The sequence below is a fragment of the Abramis brama genome (genome assembly GCF_963993115.1).
Source record: "Abramis brama genome assembly, chromosome: 1".
Taxonomy (NCBI): Eukaryota; Metazoa; Chordata; class Actinopteri; order Cypriniformes; family Leuciscidae; genus Abramis; species Abramis brama.
In genome coordinates, this window is record NC_139963.1 from 3,348,362 (window position 1) to 3,372,228 (window position 23,867).

The following is a 23,867-nucleotide window of genomic DNA, read 5'->3' on the forward strand; positions in this document are numbered from 1 at the left end:
AGCTCTGTTCCTGAGGAAGAAGCTGGATCCTCATTGGTTGAGCCAGTGGTAGTTGCCACAGGATCTCAGAGGAAAGGCTTGAAGCGCCCTTCATCAAACAAAGATGATGATTACAAGGCACTTCTGCAAAAAGAGACTGAAAGGGCAGAAGCACAGCTTCGTCTGGCAGAGGAACAACTGACTCTGACCAAACTGCAGCAAACCAAGGCCAGACTTAAGATCCGCCTCCTAAAGGCTACGCTCAGACAAGCTGGTCTCTCCACATCAGATGAGGAAGTCTGAAATGATTGTGGAGTATTTGACATTAAGTCTTTTTTTTTAATTCAATACATCTATATTTGAAACTTGTTATAAATATCCTCAATGTACAGTGTTTGTGTTGTAGGTCTCAGATGAGCGGACTGCTGGAAGAGGATGGGGTGGGGTCTCTATCTCTTAGTGTTGTGATCCCATGACGTCAGAAAATTGCGCTAAAACACTCACTGAGTTTTTATTACTTGTTTTAAATGTGTGTGTTTTCATTTCAAATAAAAATAAACTTATATTGACCCCACACTGGCTATTCTACTTGTTGCTCTTTACATATCTATAGTTCTACATTGTGATTTCCTATCCTGTTTGAGCACTGGTTATCCAGATTTGGTGATCCTGAAAAGTTCCTATCCGGATCAGATTGATCCAATCCGATGTTGCTTTGAAAAACTGGCTCAAAAGTAAGTTGGATTACGTGATCATGGATCTCAAAAAAAAGATTACTAAATCCGGATCAATTTTATCCGGATTAAACCTTTTGAAAAACCGGGCCCTGGAGACTTTGGGATCACGTTCAAGAAGTTATTCTTTATTGAGGACTTCGCGTTGACGTGGCTGCAGTTCTTCCAAAGTCTGACTAAGTGGACGTTCTCATACAGTTTATATACATTTAGGGGCAGATACCAAAACTTTGTGATGAGACAGGTTTAGGAACCTGTTCGAGACTGAGAGTGCTGCCCATCCTAATCCACTCAGCATATCTATTCAAATGCTGAGACCCGAGTACAGGACTGGCAGGACTCTCTTGCTAAAACACAAGCTCCAAGAGCCATTAAGTATAGTATCAAGAGTTTTGTCTTTTGCTAGAAAACTCTGATAATAGTAATGTATACCTAACCTTAACATGCTAAATTCAATGTAAACCTAAATTAAACATTTTAATAAATTTGTAATACAACCTTCTTGAACGTGATCCCAAAGTCTCCTGGTCTTCGATTCTGAGTTTCCAACATAGTGAATATTTGGACAAAATATGTGATATGTTAGATCATGCTAGCAGTATGAATCTGGAAACTTGCTTAATGGGTGACTTCAATATAGATTGGAATTCTTCTGACTGTCCTAGGAAAATCAAATTAATGAGCACAGCAACAGCATGTGGATTATCACAGGTAATTAATAAACCGACTAGAATATGTATAAAAAGGGATGGCACTCGATCAGCTTCCTGTATCGACCACATGTTTATAAATAGACTACAAGTTTGCTCAAATTGCTTATCAGTGCCAGTTGGTTTTAGTGACCACAATCTTATTGCAATTGTAACGAAAACAAAAGTTCCTAAATCGGGTCCAAAAGTAATAATGAAAAGGTCATTTAGAAGATTCAATCATTTACAATATGAAGATGATGTCAGAAACACAAATTGGTCAGAGGTAATAACAAAAGGATCCATCCAGAGAAGGCATTTCAGCTTTTTGATCAAACTTTAATGACAATTGTAGAAAACCATGCACCAATAAAAAAGTTTACAGTTCGAAATGTCAACACCCCGTGGTTGGATCAAGAATTAAAAGATCTTATGAAAGAGAGAGATCTCGCTAAACAAGCAGCAATCATATCTAAATTCAAATCGGACTGGCAAATATATTGTAAACTTAGAAATTTTGTAACTAAGGTAAATAAGAAGAAAAAGAAATTGTACTATACTAAGAAAATTATAGAAATAAAACATGATAGTAAACAATTATGGAATACACTGAATAATATATTAAGAGGAAATAATAAATCAACTCCAGCTTATTTAGAACATGAAGGTGAATTTTTTACTAAACCAAGTGATATAGCGAATCATCTTAATGATTATTTCATAAATAAAATAAATGAACTTAAAAATACTACACAGCCATACAAGACAGATTTATCAAATACACTGATAAATAAGATGATGGAAAGTAGATCATGTAGCTTTAAATTCAAGAGTGTCAGTGGTTCCAAAGTGGAATTACTTCTGATGAATTGTAAAAACAAACCACCTGGTGTTGACTACCTTGAACATAAGCCAATAGTTGCAATTATTGCTCATATAATTAATTTGTGTTTTATGGATAATATATGTTTGCAAGCATGGAAAATATGTAAAGTTGTGCCAATACCTAAAAATAAGAAAATGCCTTTCTCTGGGTCAAACAGTAGACCAATAAGTTTATTACCAATTCTCGGTAAAATAATGGAAATAATTGTTTATGAACAGATTCAGTCTTATTTTATGAATAATGATTTAATTACAACTTTTCAGCATGCATATAGAGGAAAACACTCAACAGCCACTGCCCTGACTCAGATGGTGGATGACTGGTTCAAGGATATGGAGGAGAGGAAAATAATAGGTGTTGTAATGCTTGATTTCACTGCAGCATTTGATTTAATTGACCAAGACTTACTGTTAAAAAAACTGGAATATTATGGTTTTTCACGACCCGCATTATTATGGATGAAAAGTTATTTGTCAGACAGAAGACAATTAGTTTACTTTAATGGCAGCTTTTCAAAGGTAAGGGTTGTGGAACATGGCGTGCCTCAAGGAAGTTGTCTTGGGCCGCTCCTCTACACAATCTTTACCAATGACCTTCCATCTGTTTTAGATAAGGCAAGCATTTCAATGTTTGCTGATGATTCCACTATATATTTAGCAGGAACTGATATTGGTGATTTAAATACAAAACTACAAAGAGAGCTACAGTTAGTGGTGGACTGGATAAGGAGTAACAAACTGATTCTCAATGCATCTAAAACTACCTGTTTAGTGGTTGGAACTCCTTTTTCTTTACTTTCCAAACCGAAACTTGAACTCAGCATAGAGCAAAATTCTGTTGAGCAAAGAGAAGAAGCTAAACTTTTGGGAGTGATGATTGATAATAGATTGTGTTGGGACAGACATGTTCAGAAACTGTTAACTAAAATGGGCAACACTTTGTCTGTTATTAAAAGGTGTGCAAAACATTTTACACCACAGATCGTTAAACAAGTGCTTCATGCTTTGTTTTTTTCACACCTTGATTACTGCTCTGTGGTTTGGTCCAATACTTCATCAACTAATATAAAAAACTACAGGTGATTCAGAATAAAGCTGCACGTGTGGCTCTCTCATGTGGGTTTAGATCAAATGTTGACAAAATGCATGAAAGCCTCTCATGGTTTAAAGTTAAAAATAGATTGGTGTATTCACTAATGGTATTTTTATATAATGTTATAACAAACAAAACACCTTTTACTTTATATACAAAACTATCCTTTAGTACTGATACACATCATTATCCGACGAGGCATGCAGTAGGAGGTAGTTTTATTTTACCTATAGTGAAAACCAAATCAATTCAACGTTCAGTCAGGTACAGAGCGATGTGTGAATGTTCCATTCTCTCCCAAATACTATCAAACAACAAAACACTCTGTATGGTTTCAAAGCATCACTTAAGAAATATTACCTTCAAAGAAATTAAAATAGTTAATATTAATTTAATTTAAGGAGATACTGTTATAGGGTTCTTAGTTATCTTATTTTTGATATAGATCTATTAGGAGTAGCGACATTTTATTTTTATTTATGTTTTATTTATTTATTTATTTATTTTGTGTGATTAATAACGTTCACTGTACAATATGTATTTTCAAATGTTGTGTAATGTCTTGTGAGTATGTGTGTAATGTGATGTCATAAATTGTATTGTCACATGGTAGATTGTAGGACCCCAGGAAGAATAGCTTTTAGCTTATGCTGAAGCTAATGGGGATCCAAATAAAACAAACAAAAACCCCAATGATGAGAGATGTTGATGTATCGGCTTAAAATATGCTTATTCTATTATGTGTGTGTGTTGATTTAAAAATATTGCTTTCCCCTGTTGTTTGATTTCATGGAAACAGACACCAGTGATTTTGCAAAGAGATCTCTTATTTATTTAATTATATAAGACATAGCGAGAAGAGGCAATGGACCAAACAAAAGTCCTCATTCTAGTTTCTCATCATCTTCTCTGCCTTTCGGACAAAGGGCTCAGTCTTTATACTTCTAACCAAGAAGAAAACTACATCACCATAGGAACACATACATTACCAGAGAAACATATGGTTTCCATTAATGTTAGAATGTATACCCTTATGCTATGCTTGGTGAAACACTGCATATACATTTCAGTCCATCACACATTCAAAGTCCCCCAAAGTCTCCCCCCCCCCAACATCTTCACAAAATACAATGAGTACAAATAATTATGAATGTATATAAAAAGTATAAAAGAGATACATAGTACTACTGATTATGAATATTAATAAAACGTAATAATAATACTAAAAACAACATTAAATGATAAAATTTGAGTCTTCATTGTGGATGGAGCTTAAACAGCATCAATTTGATAAATATTAGAACCTCAGTGTGTCAGAAATATGGGGGGAACAGAATCCGACGGCAAAAAAAAAAAAAACAGCTGTCGGAATCCGTTCTCCCACTCCCATTATGAGAGGTGTTGATGTAATGGCTTAAAAATATGCTGATTTTATTTTTGTGTGTGGATGGAGCTTAACTTGCATCAGATTAAAGGATTTTTTTTTTTTGCCTTTTATTATGATAGGACAGTATAGTATCAAAAAAGTTTGACGAACCGGGACTTGAACTCAGGTCGCCCAAAGCTAAAAAAAAATTTTGTCAGGGCACTGACCACTAGGCTATTGAGGCTAGTAGTTTGCTACAATTTGATAAATCTTAGAAACCTATTGTGTAATAAACATAGGGGGAACAGAATCCGATGGGAAAAGGTTCAGCTGTCGAAATCAGTTCCCCCACCCCAATGATGAGAGATGTTGATGTATCGGCTTAAAATATGCTTATTCTATTCTGTGTGTGGATGGAGCTTAAACAGCATCAATTTTATAAATATTAGAACCTCAGTTTGTCAGAAATATGGGGGAAACAGAATCCGATGAAAAAAACAAAAAACAGCTGTCGGAATCCGTTCCCCCAATCCCATTATGAGAGGTGTTGATGTAATGGCTTAAAAAATGCTGATTTTATTTTTGTGTTTGGATTGAGCTTAACTTGCATCAGTTTAAATAAATTTTTTTTTTTGTCTTTTATTATGATATGACAGTATAGTATCAAGAAAGTTTGACAAACCGGGACTTGAACTCGGGTCACAATAAGCTGAAAAGCAATTAATTTTAGGGTTTAGTAATTAGCTGCATATTGATAAATATTAGAACCTCACTGTATAAGAAACATAGGGGGAACAGAATCCGAAGGGAACAAAACAGCTGTCGAAATCCATTCCCCTCACTTCCATTATGAGAGATGTTGATGGCTTAAAAATGCTGATTTTATTTTTGTTTGTGGATGGAGCTTAACTTGCATCAGTTTAAAGAATATATTTGTTTGCCTTTTATTATGATAGGACAGTATAGTATCAAGAAAGTTTGACGAACCGGGACTTGAACTTAGGTCGCCCAAAGCTAAAAAAAGTAAATATTTTCAGGGAACTGACCACTAGGCTACTGTAAACAGGTTTATACAAAAATTTTGATACATTTTGGAACCTTATTGTGTAATAAACATAGGGGGAACGGAATTCGATGGCAAAAGTTCAGCTGTCGAAATCCGTTCCCCCACTCCCCTTATGAGAGATGTTGATGGCTTAAAAATGCTGATTTTATTTTTGTTTGTGGATGGAGCTTAACTTGGATCAGTTTAAAGAATATATTTGTTTGCCTTTTATTATGATAGGACAGTATAGTATCAAGAAAGTTTGACGAACCGGGACTTGAACTTCGGTTGCCCAAAGCTAAAAAAAAAAAAAAATTCAGGGCACTGACCACTAGGCTATTGAGGACAGGTATATGTGAAATTTTTTATACATTTTGGAACCTTATTGCGTAATAAACATAGGGGGAACGGAATTCGACGGCAAAAGTTCAGCTGTCGAAATACGTTCCCCCACTCCCATTATGAGAGATGTTGATGGCTTAAAAATGCTGATTTTATTTTTGTTTGTGGATGGAGCTTAACTTGCATCAGTTTAAAGAATATATTTGTTTGCCTTTTATTATGATAGGACAGTATAGTATCAAGAAAGTTTGACGAACCGGGACTTGAACTTAGGTCGCCCAAAGCTAAAAAAAAATTAAAAATTCAGGGCACTGACCACTAGGCTATTGAAGACAGGTATATGTGAAAATTTTGATACATTTTGGAACCTTATTGCGTAATAAACATAGGGGGAACGGAATTCGACGGCAAAAGTTCAGCTGTCGAAATCCGTTCCCCCACTCCCCTTATGAGAGATGTTGATGGCTTAAAAATGCTGATTTTATTTTTGTTTGTGGATGGAGTTTAACTTGCATCAGTTTAAAGAATATATTTGTTTGCCTTTTATTATGATAGGACAGTATAGTATCAAGAAAGTTTGACGAACCGGGACTTGAACTTAGGTCGCCCAAAGCTAAAAAAAAAAAAAAAAAAATTCAGGGCACTGACCACTAGGCTATTAAGGACAGATATATGTGAAAATTTTGATACATTTTGGAACCTTATTGCGTAATAAACATAGGGGGAACGGAATTCGACGGCAAAAGTTCAGCTGTCGAAATCCGTTCCCCCACTCCCTTTATGAGAGATGTTGATGGCTTAAAAATGCTGATTTTATTTTTGTTTGTGGATGGAGCTTAACTTGGATCAGTTTAAAGAATATATTTGTTTGCCTTTTATTATGATAGGACAGTATAGTATCAAGAAAGTTTGACGAACCGGGACTTGAACTTAAGTCGCCCAAATTCAGGGCACTGACCACTAGGCTATTGAAGACAGGTTTATACAAAAATTTTGATACATTTTGGAACCTTATTGCATAATAAACATAGGGGGAACGGATTCGACGGCAAAAGTTCAGCTGTCGAAATCCGTTCCCCCACTCCCCTTATGAGAGATGTTGATGGCTTAAAAATGCTGATTTTATTTTTGTTTGTGGATGGAGCTTAACTTGGATCAGTTTAAAGAATATATTTGTTTGCCTTTTATTACGATAGGACAGTATAGTATCAAGAAAGTTTGACGAACCGGGACTTGAACTTCGGTCGCCCAAAGCTAAAAAAAAAAAAAAAATTCAGGGCACTGACCACTAGGCTATTGAGGACAGGTATATGCGAAAATTTTGATACATTTTGGAACCTTATTGCGTAATAAACATAGGGGGAACGGAATTCGACGGCAAAAGTTCAGCTGTCGAAATACGTTCCCCCACTCCCATTATGAGAGATGTTGATGGCTTAAAAATGCTGATTTTATTTTTGTTTGTGGATGGAGCTTAACTTGCATCAGTTTAAAGAATATATTTGTTTGCCTTTTATTATGATAGGACAGTATAGTATCAAGAAAGTTTGACGAACCGGGACTTGAACTTAGGTCGCCCAAAGCTAAAAAAAAATAAAAAATTCAGGGCACTGACCACTAGGCTATTGAAGACAGGTATATGTGAAAATTTTGATACATTTTGGAACCTTATTGCGTAATAAACATAGGGGGAACGGAATTCGACAGCAAAAGTTCAGCTGTCGAAATCCGTTCCCCCACTCCCCTTATGAGAGATGTTGATGGCTTAAAAATGCTGATTTTATTTTTATTTGTGGATGGAGTTTAACTTGCATCAGTTTAAAGAATATATTTGTTTGCCTTTTATTATGATAGGACAGTATAGTATCAAGAAAGTTTGACGAACCGGGACTTGAACTTAGGTCGCCCAAAGCTAAAAAAAATAAATATTTTCAGGGCACTGACCACTAGGCTATTGTGGACAGGTTTATACAAAAATTTTGATACATTTTGGAACCTTATTGTGTAATAAACATAGGGGGAACGGAATTCGATGGCAAAAGTTCAGCTGTCGAAATCCGTTCCCCCACTCCCCTTATGAGAGATGTTGATGGCTTAAAAATGCTGATTTTATTTTTGTTTGTGGATGGAGCTTAACTTGGATCAGTTTAAAGAATATATTTGTTTGCCTTTTATTATGATAGGACAGTATAGTATCAAGAAAGTTTGACGAACCGGGACTTGAACTTCGGTTGCCCAAAGCTAAAAAAAAAAAAAAAATTCAGGGCACTGACCACTAGGCTATTGAGGACAGGTATATGTGAAAATTTTTATACATTTTGGAACCTTATTGCGTAATAAACATAGGGGGAACGGAATTCGACGGCAAAAGTTCAGCTGTCGAAATACGTTCCCCCACTCCCATTATGAGAGATGTTGATGGCTTAAAAATGCTGATTTTATTTTTGTTTGTGGATGGAGCTTAACTTGCATCAGTTTAAAGAATATATTTGTTTGCCTTTTATTATGATAGGACAGTATAGTATCAAGAAAGTTTGACGAACCGGGACTTGAACTTAGGTCGCCCAAAGCTAAAAAAAAATTAAAAATTCAGGGCACTGACCACTAGGCTATTGAAGACAGGTATATGTGAAAATTTTGATACATTTTGGAACCTTATTGCGTAATAAACATAGGGGGAACGGAATTCGACGGCAAAAGTTCAGCTGTCGAAATCCGTTCCCCCACTCCCCTTATGAGAGATGTTGATGGCTTAAAAATGCTGATTTTATTTTTGTTTGTGGATGGAGTTTAACTTGCATCAGTTTAAAGAATATATTTGTTTGCCTTTTATTATGATAGGACAGTATAGTATCAAGAAAGTTTGACGAACCGGGACTTGAACTTAGGTCGCCCAAAGCTAAAAAAAAAAAAAAAAAAATTCAGGGCACTGACCACTAGGCTATTAAGGACAGATATATGTGAAAATTTTGATACATTTTGGAACCTTATTGCGTAATAAACATAGGGGGAACGGAATTCGACGGCAAAAGTTCAGCTGTCGAAATCCGTTCCCCCACTCCCTTTATGAGAGATGTTGATGGCTTAAAAATGCTGATTTTATTTTTGTTTGTGGATGGAGCTTAACTTGGATCAGTTTAAAGAATATATTTGTTTGCCTTTTATTATGATAGGACAGTATAGTATCAAGAAAGTTTGACGAACCGGGACTTGAACTTAAGTCGCCCAAATTCAGGGCACTGACCACTAGGCTATTGAAGACAGGTTTATACAAAAATTTTGATACATTTTGGAACCTTATTGCATAATAAACATAGGGGGAACGGATTCGACGGCAAAAGTTCAGCTGTCGAAATCCGTTCCCCCACTCCCCTTATGAGAGATGTTGATGGCTTAAAAATGCTGATTTTATTTTTGTTTGTGGATGGAGCTTAACTTGGATCAGTTTAAAGAATATATTTGTTTGCCTTTTATTATGATAGGACAGTATAGTATCAAGAAAGTTTGACGAACCGGGACTTGAACTTCGGTCGCCCAAAGCTAAAAAAAAAAAAAAAATTCAGGGCACTGACCACTAGGCTATTGAGGACAGGTATATGTGAAAATTTTGATACATTTTGGAACCTTATTGCGTAATAAACATAGGGGGAACGGAATTCGACGGCAAAAGTTCAGCTGTCGAAATACGTTCCCCCACTCCCATTATGAGAGATGTTGATGGCTTAAAAATGCTGATTTTATTTTTGTTTGTGGATGGAGCTTAACTTGCATCAGTTTAAAGAATATATTTGTTTGCCTTTTATTATGATAGGACAGTATAGTATCAAGAAAGTTTGACGAACCGGGACTTGAACTTAGGTCGCCCAAAGCTAAAAAAAAATAAAAAATTCAGGGCACTGACCACTAGGCTATTGAAGACAGGTATATGTGAAAACTTTGATACATTTTGGAACCTTATTGCGTAATAAACATAGGGGGAACGGAATTCGACAGCAAAAGTTCAGCTGTCGAAATCCGTTCACCCACTCCCATTATGAGAGATGTTGATGGCTTAAAAATGCTGATTTTATTTTTGTTTGTGGATGGAGCTTAACTTGCATCAGTTTAAAGAATATATTTGTTTGCCTTTTATTATGATAGGACAGTATAGTATCAAGAAAGTTTGACGAACCGGGACTTGAACTTAGGTCGCCCAAAGCTAAAAAAAATAAATATTTTCAGGGCACTGACCACTAGGCTATTGTGGACAGGTTTATGCTAAAATTTTGATACATTTTGGAACCTTATTGCGTAATAAACATAGGGGGAACGGAATTCGACGGCAAAAGTTCAGCTGTCGAAATCCGTTCCCCCACTCCCATTATGAGAGATGTTGATGGCTTAAAAATGCTGATTTTATTTTTGTTTGTGGATGGAGCTTAACTTGCATCAGTTTAAAGAATATATTTGTTTGCCTTTTATTATGATAGGACAGTATAGTATCAAGAAAGTTTGACGAACCAGGACTTGAACTTAGGTCGCCCAAAGCTAAAAAAAATAAATATTTTCAGGGCACTGACCACTAGGCTATTGTGGACAGGTTTATGCTAAAATTTTGATACATTTTGGAACCTTATTGCGTAATAAACATAGGGGGAACGGAATTCGACGGCAAAAGTTCAGCTGTCGAAATCCGTTCCCCCACTCCCATTATGAGAGATGTTGATGGCTTAAAAATGCTGATTTTATTTTTGTTTGTGGATGGAGCTTAACTTGCATCAGTTTAAAGAATATATTTGTTTGCCTTTTATTATGATAGGACAGTATAGTATCAAGAAAGTTTGACGAACCGGGACTTGAACTTAGGTCGCCCAAAGCTAAAAAAAATAAATATTTTCAGGGCACTGACCACTAGGCTATTGTGGACAGGTTTATGCTAAAATTTTGATACATTTTGGAACCTTATTGCGTAATAAACATAGGGGGAACGGAATTCGACGGCAAAAGTTCAGCTGTCGAAATCCGTTCCCCCACTCCCATTATGAGAGATGTTGATGGCTTAAAAATGCTGATTTTATTTTTGTTTGTGGATGGAGCTTAACTTGCATCAGTTTAAAGAATATATTTGTTTGCCTTTTATTATGATAGGACAGTATAGTATCAAGAAAGTTTGACAAACCGGGACTTGAACTTAGGTCGCCCAAAGCTAAAAAAAAATAAAAAATTCAGGGCACTGACCACTAGGCTATTGAAGACAGGTATATGTGAAAATTTTGATACATTTTGGAACCTTATTGCGTAATAAACATAGGGGGAACGGAATTCGACAGCAAAAGTTCAGCTGTCGAAATCCGTTCCCCCACTCCCCTTATGAGAGATGTTGATGGCTTAAAAATGCTGATTTTATTTTTATTTGTGGATGGAGTTTAACTTGCATCAGTTTAAAGAATATATTTGTTTGCCTTTTATTATGATAGGACAGTATAGTATCAAGAAAGTTTGACGAACCGGGACTTGAACTTAGGTCGCCCAAAGCTAAAAAAAAAAAAAAAACACTTCAGGGCACTGACCACTAGGCTATTGAGGACAGGTATGTGTGAAAATTTTGATACATTTTGGAACCTTATTGCGTAATAAACATAGGGGGAACGGAATTCGACGGCAAAAGTTCAGCTGTCGAAATCCGTTCACCCACTCCCATTATGAGAGATGTTGATGGCTTAAAAATGCTGATTTTATTTTTGTTTGTGGATGGAGCTTAACTTGCATCAGTTTAAAGAATATATTTGTTTGCCTTTTATTATGATAGGACAGTATAGTATCAAGAAAGTTTGACGAACCGGGACTTGAACTTAGGTCGCCCAAAGCTAAAAAAAATAAATATTTTCAGGGCACTGACCACTAGGCTATTGTGGACAGGTTTATACAAAAATTTTGATACATTTTGGAACCTTATTGTGTAATAAACATAGGGGGAACGGAATTCGATGGCAAAAGTTCAGCTGTCGAAATCCGTTCCCCCACTCCCCTTATGAGAGATGTTGATGGCTTAAAAATGCTGATTTTATTTTTGTTTGTGGATGGAGCTTAACTTGGATCAGTTTAAAGAATATATTTGTTTGCCTTTTATTATGATAGGACAGTATAGTATCAAGAAAGTTTGACGAACCGGGACTTGAACTTCGGTTGCCCAAAGCTAAAAAAAAAAAAAAAATTCAGGGCACTGACCACTAGGCTATTGAGGACAGGTATATGTGAAAATTTTTATACATTTTGGAACCTTATTGCGTAATAAACATAGGGGGAACGGAATTCGACGGCAAAAGTTCAGCTGTCGAAATACGTTCCCCCACTCCCATTATGAGAGATGTTGATGGCTTAAAAATGCTGATTTTATTTTTGTTTGTGGATGGAGCTTAACTTGCATCAGTTTAAAGAATATATTTGTTTGCCTTTTATTATGATAGGACAGTATAGTATCAAGAAAGTTTGACGAACCGGGACTTGAACTTAGGTCGCCCAAAGCTAAAAAAAAATTAAAAATTCAGGGCACTGACCACTAGGCTATTGAAGACAGGTATATGTGAAAATTTTGATACATTTTGGAACCTTATTGCGTAATAAACATAGGGGGAACGGAATTCGACGGCAAAAGTTCAGCTGTCGAAATCCGTTCCCCCACTCCCCTTATGAGAGATGTTGATGGCTTAAAAATGCTGATTTTATTTTTGTTTGTGGATGGAGTTTAACTTGCATCAGTTTAAAGAATATATTTGTTTGCCTTTTATTATGATAGGACAGTATAGTATCAAGAAAGTTTGACGAACCGGGACTTGAACTTAGGTCGCCCAAAGCTAAAAAAAGTAAATATTTTCAGGGAACTGACCACTAGGCTACTGTAAACAGGTTTATACAAAAATTTTGATACATTTTGGAACCTTATTGTGTAATAAACATAGGGGGAACGGAATTCGATGGCAAAAGTTCAGCTGTCGAAATCCGTTCCCCCACTCCCCTTATGAGAGATGTTGATGGCTTAAAAATGCTGATTTTATTTTTGTTTGTGGATGGAGCTTAACTTGGATCAGTTTAAAGAATATATTTGTTTGCCTTTTATTATGATAGGACAGTATAGTATCAAGAAAGTTTGACGAACCGGGACTTGAACTTCGGTTGCCCAAAGCTAAAAAAAAAAAAAAAAATCAGGGCACTGACCACTAGGCTATTGAGGACAGGTATATGTGAAATTTTTTATACATTTTGGAACCTTATTGCGTAATAAACATAGGGGGAACGGAATTCGACGGCAAAAGTTCAGCTGTCGAAATACGTTCCCCCACTCCCATTATGAGAGATGTTGATGGCTTAAAAATGCTGATTTTATTTTTGTTTGTGGATGGAGCTTAACTTGCATCAGTTTAAAGAATATATTTGTTTGCCTTTTATTATGATAGGACAGTATAGTATCAAGAAAGTTTGACGAACCGGGACTTGAACTTAGGTCGCCCAAAGCTAAAAAAAAATTAAAAATTCAGGGCACTGACCACTAGGCTATTGAAGACAGGTATATGTGAAAATTTTGATACATTTTGGAACCTTATTGCGTAATAAACATAGGGGGAACGGAATTCGACGGCAAAAGTTCAGCTGTCGAAATCCGTTCCCCCACTCCCCTTATGAGAGATGTTGATGGCTTAAAAATGCTGATTTTATTTTTGTTTGTGGATGGAGTTTAACTTGCATCAGTTTAAAGAATATATTTGTTTGCCTTTTATTATGATAGGACAGTATAGTATCAAGAAAGTTTGACGAACCGGGACTTGAACTTAGGTCGCCCAAAGCTTAAAAAAAAAAAAAAAAAATTCAGGGCACTGACCACTAGGCTATTAAGGACAGATATATGTGAAAATTTTGATACATTTTGGAACCTTATTGCGTAATAAACATAGGGGGAACGGAATTCGACGGCAAAAGTTCAGCTGTCGAAATCCGTTCCCCCACTCCCTTTATGAGAGATGTTGATGGCTTAAAAATGCTGATTTTATTTTTGTTTGTGGATGGAGCTTAACTTGGATCAGTTTAAAGAATATATTTGTTTGCCTTTTATTATGATAGGACAGTATAGTATCAAGAAAGTTTGACGAACCGGGACTTGAACTTAAGTCGCCCAAATTCAGGGCACTGACCACTAGGCTATTGAAGACAGGTTTATACAAAAATTTTGATACATTTTGGAACCTTATTGCATAATAAACATAGGGGGAACGGATTCGACGGCAAAAGTTCAGCTGTCGAAATCCGTTCCCCCACTCCCCTTATGAGAGATGTTGATGGCTTAAAAATGCTGATTTTATTTTTGTTTGTGGATGGAGCTTAACTTGGATCAGTTTAAAGAATATATTTGTTTGCCTTTTATTATGATAGGACAGTATAGTATCAAGAAAGTTTGACGAACCGGGACTTGAACTTCGGTCGCCCAAAGCTAAAAAAAAAAAAAAAATTCAGGGCACTGACCACTAGGCTATTGAGGACAGGTATATGTGAAAATTTTGATACATTTTGGAACCTTATTGCGTAATAAACATAGGGGGAACGGAATTCGACGGCAAAAGTTCAGCTGTCGAAATACGTTCCCCCACTCCCATTATGAGAGATGTTGATGGCTTAAAAATGCTGATTTTATTTTTGTTTGTGGATGGAGCTTAACTTGCATCAGTTTAAAGAATATATTTGTTTGCCTTTTATTATGATAGGACAGTATAGTATCAAGAAAGTTTGACGAACCGGGACTTGAACTTAGGTCGCCCAAAGCTAAAAAAAAATAAAAAATTCAGGGCACTGACCACTAGGCTATTGAAGACAGGTATATGTGAAAACTTTGATACATTTTGGAACCTTATTGCGTAATAAACATAGGGGGAACGGAATTCGACAGCAAAAGTTCAGCTGTCGAAATCCGTTCACCCACTCCCATTATGAGAGATGTTGATGGCTTAAAAATGCTGATTTTATTTTTGTTTGTGGATGGAGCTTAACTTGCATCAGTTTAAAGAATATATTTGTTTGCCTTTTATTATGATAGGACAGTATAGTATCAAGAAAGTTTGACGAACCGGGACTTGAACTTAGGTCGCCCAAAGCTAAAAAAAATAAATATTTTCAGGGCACTGACCACTAGGCTATTGTGGACAGGTTTATGCTAAAATTTTGATACATTTTGGAACCTTATTGCGTAATAAACATAGGGGGAACGGAATTCGACGGCAAAAGTTCAGCTGTCGAAATCCGTTCCCCCACTCCCATTATGAGAGATGTTGATGGCTTAAAAATGCTGATTTTATTTTTGTTTGTGGATGGAGCTTAACTTGCATCAGTTTAAAGAATATATTTGTTTGCCTTTTATTATGATAGGACAGTATAGTATCAAGAAAGTTTGACGAACCGGGACTTGAACTTAGGTCGCCCAAAGCTAAAAAAAATAAATATTTTCAGGGCACTGACCACTAGGCTATTGTGGACAGGTTTATGCTAAAATTTTGATACATTTTGGAACCTTATTGCGTAATAAACATAGGGGGAACGGAATTCGACGGCAAAAGTTCAGCTGTCGAAATCCGTTCCCCCACTCCCATTATGAGAGATGTTGATGGCTTAAAAATGCTGATTTTATTTTTGTTTGTGGATGGAGCTTAACTTGCATCAGTTTAAAGAATATATTTGTTTGCCTTTTATTATGATAGGACAGTATAGTATCAAGAAAGTTTGACGAACCGGGACTTGAACTTAGGTCGCCCAAAGCTAAAAAAAATAAATATTTTCAGGGCACTGACCACTAGGCTATTGTGGACAGGTTTATGCTAAAATTTTGATACATTTTGGAACCTTATTGCGTAATAAACATAGGGGGAACGGAATTCGACGGCAAAAGTTCAGCTGTCGAAATCCGTTCCCCCACTCCCATTATGAGAGATGTTGATGGCTTAAAAATGCTGATTTTATTTTTGTTTGTGGATGGAGCTTAACTTGCATCAGTTTAAAGAATATATTTGTTTGCCTTTTATTATGATAGGACAGTATAGTATCAAGAAAGTTTGACGAACCGGGACTTGAACTTAGGTCGCCCAAAGCTAAAAAAAAATAAAAAATTCAGGGCACTGACCACTAGGCTATTGAAGACAGGTATATGTGAAAATTTTGATACATTTTGGAACCTTATTGCGTAATAAACATAGGGGGAACGGAATTCGACAGCAAAAGTTCAGCTGTCGAAATCCGTTCCCCCACTCCCCTTATGAGAGATGTTGATGGCTTAAAAATGCTGATTTTATTTTTATTTGTGGATGGAGTTTAACTTGCATCAGTTTAAAGAATATATTTGTTTGCCTTTTATTATGATAGGACAGTATAGTATCAAGAAAGTTTGACGAACCGGGACTTGAACTTAGGTCGCCCAAAGCTAAAAAAAAAATAAAAATAATTCAGGGCACTGACCACTAGGCTATTGAGGACAGGTATGTGTGAAAATTTTGATACATTTTGGAACCTTATTGCGTAATAAACATAGGGGGAACGGAATTCGACGGCAAAAGTTCAGCTGTCGAAATCCGTTCACCCACTCCCATTATGAGAGATGTTGATGGCTTAAAAATGCTGATTTTATTTTTGTTTGTGGATGGAGCTTAACTTGCATCAGTTTAAAGAATATATTTGTTTGCCTTTTATTATGATAGGACAGTATAGTATCAAGAAAGTTTGACGAACCGGGACTTGAACTTAGGTCGCCCAAAGCTAAAAAAAATAAATATTTTCAGGGCACTGACCACTAGGCTATTGTGGACAGGTTTATGCTAAAATTTTGATACATTTTGGAACCTTATTGCGTAATAAACATAGGGGGAACGGAATTCGACGGCAAAAGTTCAGCTGTCGAAATCCGTTCCCCCACTCCCATTATGAGAGATGTTGATGGCTTAAAAATGCTGATTTTATTTTTGTTTGTGGATGGAGCTTAACTTGCATCAGTTTAAAGAATATATTTGTTTGCCTTTTATTATGATAGGACAGTATAGTATCAAGAAAGTTTGACAAACCGGGACTTGAACTTAGGTCGCCCAAAGCTAAAAAAAAATAAAAAATTCAGGGCACTGACCACTAGGCTATTGAAGACAGGTATATGTGAAAATTTTGATACATTTTGGAACCTTATTGCGTAATAAACATAGGGGGAACGGAATTCGACAGCAAAAGTTCAGCTGTCGAAATCCGTTCCCCCACTCCCCTTATGAGAGATGTTGATGGCTTAAAAATGCTGATTTTATTTTTATTTGTGGATGGAGTTTAACTTGCATCAGTTTAAAGAATATATTTGTTTGCCTTTTATTATGATAGGACAGTATAGTATCAAGAAAGTTTGACGAACCGGGACTTGAACTTAGGTCGCCCAAAGCTAAAAAAAAAAAAAAAACACTTCAGGGCACTGACCACTAGGCTATTGAGGACAGGTATGTGTGAAAATTTTGATACATTTTGGAACCTTATTGCGTAATAAACATAGGGGGAACGGAATTCGACGGCAAAAGTTCAGCTGTCGAAATCCGTTCACCCACTCCCATTATGAGAGATGTTGATGGCTTAAAAATGCTGATTTTATTTTTGTTTGTGGATGGAGCTTAACTTGCATCAGTTTAAAGAATATATTTGTTTGCCTTTTATTATGATAGGACAGTATAGTATCAAGAAAGTTTGACGAACCGGGACTTGAACTTAGGTCGCCCAAAGCTAAAAAAAAAAAAAAAAAATTCAGGGCACTGACCACTAGGCTATTGAGGACAGGTATGTGTGAAAATTTTGATACATTTTGGAACCTTATTGCGTAATAAACATAGGGGGAACGGAATTCGACGGCAAAAGTTCAGCTGTCGAAATCCGTTCACCCACTCCCATTATGAGAGATGTTGATGGCTTAAAAATGCTGATTTTATTTTTGTTTGTGGATGGAGCTTAACTTGCATCAGTTTAAAGAATGTATTTGTTTGCCTTTTATTATGATAGGACAGTATAGTATCAAGAAAGTTTGACGAACCGGGACTTGAACTTAGGTCGCCCAAAGCTAAAAAAAATAAATATTTTCAGGGCACTGACCACTAGGCTATTGTGGACAGGTTCATACTAAAATTTTGATACATTTTGGAACCTTATTGCGTAATAAACATAGGGGGAACGGAATTTGACGGCAAAAGTTCAGCTGTCGAAATCCGTTCCCCCACTCCCATTATGAGAGATGTTGATGGCTTAAAAATGCTGATTTTATTTTTGTTTGTGGATGGAGCTTAACTTGCATCAGTTTAAAGAATATATTTGTTTGCCTTTTATTATGATAGGACAGTATAGTATCAAGAAAGTTTGACGAACCGGGACTTGAAGTTAGGTCGCCCAAAGCTAAAAAAAAAAAAAACACTTCAGGGCACTGACCACTAGGCTATTGAGGGCAGATATATGTGAAAATGTTGATACATTTTGGAACCTTATTGCGTAATAAACATAGGGGGGAACGGAATTCGACGGCAAAAGTTCAGCAGTCGAAATCCGTTCCCCCACTCCCATTATGAGAGATGTTGATGGCTTAAAAATGCTGATTTTATTTTTGTTTGTGGATGGAGCTTAACTTGCATCAGTTTAAAGAATATATTTGTTTGCCTTTTATTATGATAGGACAGTATAGTATCAAGAAAGTTTGACGAACCGGGACTTGAACTTAGGTCGCCCAAAGCTAAAAAAAGTAAATATTTTCAGGGAACTGACCACTAGGCTACTGTAAACAGGTTTATACAAAAATTTTGATACATTTTGGAACCTTATTGTGTAATAAACATAGGGGGAACGGAATTCGATGGCAAAAGTTCAGCTGTCGAAATCCGTTCCCCCACTCCCCTTATGAGAGATGTTGATGGCTTAAAAATGCTGATTTATTTTTGTTTGTGGATGGAGCTTAACTTGGATCAGTTTAAAGAATATATTTGTTTGCCTTTTATTATGATAGGACAGTATAGTATCAAGAAAGTTTGACGAACCGGGACTTGAACTTCGGTTGCCCAAAGCTAAAAAAAAAATAAAAATTCAGGGCACTGACCACTAGGCTATTGAGGACAGGTATATGTGAAAATTTTGATACATTTTGGAACCTTATTGCGTAATAAACATAGGGGGAACGGAATTCGACGGCAAAAGTTCAGCTGTCGAAATCCGTTCCCCCACTCCCATTATGAGAGATGTTGATGGCTTAAAAATGCTGATTTTATTTTTGTTTGTGGATGGAGCTTAACTTGCATCAGTTTAAAGAATATATTTGTTTGCCTTTTATTATGATAGGACAGTATAGTATCAAGAAAGTTTGACGAACCGGGACTTGAACTTAGGTCGCCCAAAGCTAAAAAAAAATAAAAAATTCAGGGCACTGACCACTAGGCTATTGAAGACAGGTACATGTGAAAATTTTGATACATTTTGGAACCTTATTGCGTAATAAACATAGGGGGAACGGAATTCGACAGCAAAAGTTCAGCTGTCGAAATCCGTTCCCCCACTCCCCTTATGAGAGATGATGATGGCTTAAAAATGCTGATTTTATTTTTGTTTGTGGATGGAGTTTAACTTGCATCAGTTTAAAGAATATATTTGTTTGCCTTTTATTATGATAGGACAGTATAGTATCAAGAAAGTTTGACGAACCGGGACTTGAACTTAGGTCGCCCAAAGCTAAAAAAAATAAATATTTTCAGGGCACTGACCACTAGGCTATTGTGGACAGGTTTATACTAAAATTTTGATTCATTTTGGAACCTTATTGCGTAATAAACATAGGGGGAACGGAATTCGACGGCAAAAGTTCAGCTGTCGAAATCCGTTCCCCCACTCCCATTATGAGAGATGTTGATGGCTTAAAAATGCTGATTTTATTTTTGTTTGTGGATGGAGCTTAACTTGCATCAGTTTAAAGAATATATTTGTTTGCCTTTTATTATGATAGGACAGTATAGTATCAAGAAAGTTTGACGAACCGGGACTTGAACTTAGGTCGCCCAAAGCTAAAAAAAAAAAAAAAAAATTCAGGGCACTGACCACTAGGCTATTGAGGACAGGTATGTGTGAAAATTTTGATACATTTTGGAACCTTATTGCGTAATAAACATAGGGGGAACGGAATTCGACGGCAAAAGTTCAGCTGTCGAAATCCGTTCACCCACTCCCATTATGAGAGATGTTGATGGCTTAAAAATGCTGATTTTATTTTTGTTTGTGGATGGAGCTTAACTTGCATCAGTTTAAAGAATATATTTGTTTGCCTTTTATTATGATAGGACAGTATAGTATCAAGAAAGTTTGACGAACCGGGACTTGAACTTAGGTCGCCCAAAGCTAAAAAAAATAAATATTTTCAGGGCACTGACCACTAGGCTATTGTGGACAGGTTTATACTAAAATTTTGATACATTTTGGAACCTTATTGCGTAATAAACATAGGGGGAACGGAATTCGACGGCAAAAGTTCAGCTGTCGAAATCCGTTCCCCCACTCCCCTTATGAGAGATGTTGATGGCTTAAAAATGCTGATTTTATTTTTGTTTGTGGATGGAGCTTAACTTGGATCAGTTTAAAGAATATATTTGTTTGCCTTTTATTATGATAGGACAGTATAGTATCAAGAAAGTTTGACGAACCGGGACTTGAACTTCGGTCGCCCAAAGCTAAAAAAAAATAAAAATTCAGGGCACTGACCACTAGGCTATTGAGGACAGGTATATGCGAAAATTTTGATACATTTTGGAACCTTATTGCGTAATAAACATAGGGAGAACGGAATTCGACGGCAAAAGTTCAGCAGTCGAAATCCGTTCCCCCACTCCCATTATGAGAGATGTTGATGGCTTAAAAATGCTGATTTTATTTTTGTTTGTGGATGGAGCTTAACTTGCATCAGTTTAAAGAATATATTTGTTTGCCTTTTATTATGATAGGACAGTATAGTATCAAGAAAGTTTGACGAACCGGGACTTGAACTTAGGTCGCCCAAATTCAGGGCACTGACCAGTAGGCTATTGAAGACAGGTTTATACAAAAATTTTGATACATTTTGGAACCTTATTGCGTAATAAACATAGGGGGAACGGAATTCGACGGCAAAAGTTCAGCTGTCGAAATCCGTTCACCCACTCCCATTATGAGAGATGTTGATGGCTTAAAAATGCTGATTTTATTTTTGTTTGTGGATGGAGCTTAACTTGCATCAGTTTAAAGAATATATTTGTTTGCCTTTTATTATGATAGGACAGTATAGTATCAAGAAAGTTTGACGAACCGGGACTTGAACTTAGGTCGCCCAAAGCTAAAAAAAATAAATATTTTCAGGGCACTGACCACTAGGCTATTGAGGACAGGTATGTGTGAAAATTTTGATACATTTTGGAACCTTATTGCGTAATAAACATAGGGGGAACGGAATTCGACGGCAAAAGTTCAGCTGTCGAAATCCGTTCCCCCACTCCCATTATGAGAGATGTTGATGGCTTAAAAATGCTGATTTTATTTTTGTTTGTGGATGGAGCTTAACTTGCATCAGTTTAAAGAATATATTTGTTTGCCTTTTATTATGATAGGACAGTATAGTATCAAGAAAGTTTGACGAACCGGGACTTGAACTTAGGTCGCCCAAAGCTAAAAAAAAATAAAAAATTCAGGGCACTGACCACTAGGCTATTGAAGACAGGTATATGTGAAAATTTTGATACATTTTGGAACCTTATTGCGTAATAAACATAGGGGGAACGGAATTCGACAGCAAAAGTTCAGCTGTCGAAATCCGTTCCCCCACTCCCCTTATGAGAGATGATGATGGCTTAAAAATGCTGATTTTATTTTTGTTTGTGGATGGAGTTTAACTTGCATCAGTTTAAAGAATATATTTGTTTGCCTTTTATTATGATAGGACAGTATAGTATCAAGAAAGTTTGACGAACCGGGACTTGAACTTAGGTCGCCCAAAGCTAAAAAAAAAAAATATTTTCAGGGCACTGACCACTAGGCTATTGTGGACAGGTTTATACTAAAATTTTGATACATTTTGGAACCTTATTGCGTAATAAACATAGGGGGAACGGAATTCGACGGCAAAAGTTCAGCTGTCGAAATCCGTTCCCCCACTCGCATTATGAGAGATGTTGATGGCTTAAAAATGCTGATTTTATTTTTGTTTGTGGATGGAGCTTAACTTGCATCAGTTTAAAGAATATATTTGTTTGCCTTTTATTATGATAGGACAGTATAGTATCAAGAAAGTTTGACGAACCGGGACTTGAACTTAGGTCGCCCAAAGCTAAAAAAAAAAAAAACACTTCAGGGCACTGACCACTAGGCTATTGAGGGCAGATATATGTGAAAATGTTTATACATTTTGGAACCTTATTGCGTAATAAACATAGGGGGGAACGGAATTCGACGGCAAAAGTTCAGCAGTCGAAATCCGTTCCCCCACTCCCATTATGAGAGATGTTGATGGCTTAAAAATGCTGATTTTATTTTTGTTTGTGGATGGAGCTTAACTTGCATCAGTTTAAAGAATATATTTGTTTGCCTTTTATTATGATAGGACAGTATAGTATCAAGAAAGTTTGACGAACCGGGACTTGAACTTAGGTCGCCCAAAGCTAAAAAAAGTAAATATTTTCAGGGAACTGACCACTAGGCTACTGTAGACAGGTTTATACAAAAAATTTTATACATTTTGGAACCTTATTGTGTAATAAACATAGGGGGAACGGAATTCGATGGCAAAAGTTCAGCTGTCGAAATCCGTTCCCCCACTCCCCTTATGAGAGATGTTGATGGCTTAAAAATGCTGATTTTATTTTTGTTTGTGGATGGAGCTTAACTTGGATCAGTTTAAAGAATATATTTGTTTGCCTTTTATTATGATAGGACAGTATAGTATCAAGAAAGTTTGACGAACCGGGACTTGAACTTCGGTTGCCCAAAGCTAAAATAAAAATAAAAATTCAGGGCACTGACCACTAGGCTATTGAGGACAGGTATATGTGAAAATTTTGATACATTTTGGAACCTTATTGCGTAATAAACATAGGGGGAACGGAATTCGACGGCAAAAGATCAGCTGTCGAAATCCGTTCCCCCACTCCCATTATGAGAGATGTTGATGGCTTAAAAATGCTGATTTTATTTTTGTTTGTGGATGGAGCTTAACTTGCATCAGTTTAAAGAATATATTTGTTTGCCTTTTATTATGATAGGACAGTATAGTATCAAGAAAGTTTGACGAACCGGGACTTGAACTTAGGTCGCCCAAAGCTAAAAAAAATAAATATTTTCAGGGCACTGACCACTAGGCTATTGTGGACAGGTTTATACTAAAATTTTGATTCATTTTGGAACCTTATTGCGTAATAAACATAGGGGGAACGGAATTCGACGGCAAAAGTTCAGCTGTCGAAATCCGTTCCCCCACTCCCATTATGAGAGATGTTGATGGCTTAAAAATGCTGATTTTATTTTTGTTTGTGGATGGAGCTTAACTTGCATCAGTTTAAAGAATATATTTGTTTGCCTTTTATTATGATAGGACAGTATAGTATCAAGAAAGTTTGACGAACCGGGACTTGAACGTAGGTCGCCCAAAGCTAAAAAAAAAAAAAAAAAATTCAGGGCACTGACCACTAGGCTATTGAGGACAGGTATGTGTGAAAAT

At 36.4% G+C, this 23,867-nt stretch overlaps 1 protein-coding gene across 1 annotated transcript in view; it reads right to left on the reverse strand.

The window, feature by feature from the left end:
- Window positions 1-23,867, reverse strand: part of LOC311090940 (uncharacterized protein) — an 846,260-nt gene that overhangs the window by 697,023 nt on the left and 125,370 nt on the right. The gene's annotated exons all lie outside the window — the stretch shown is intronic.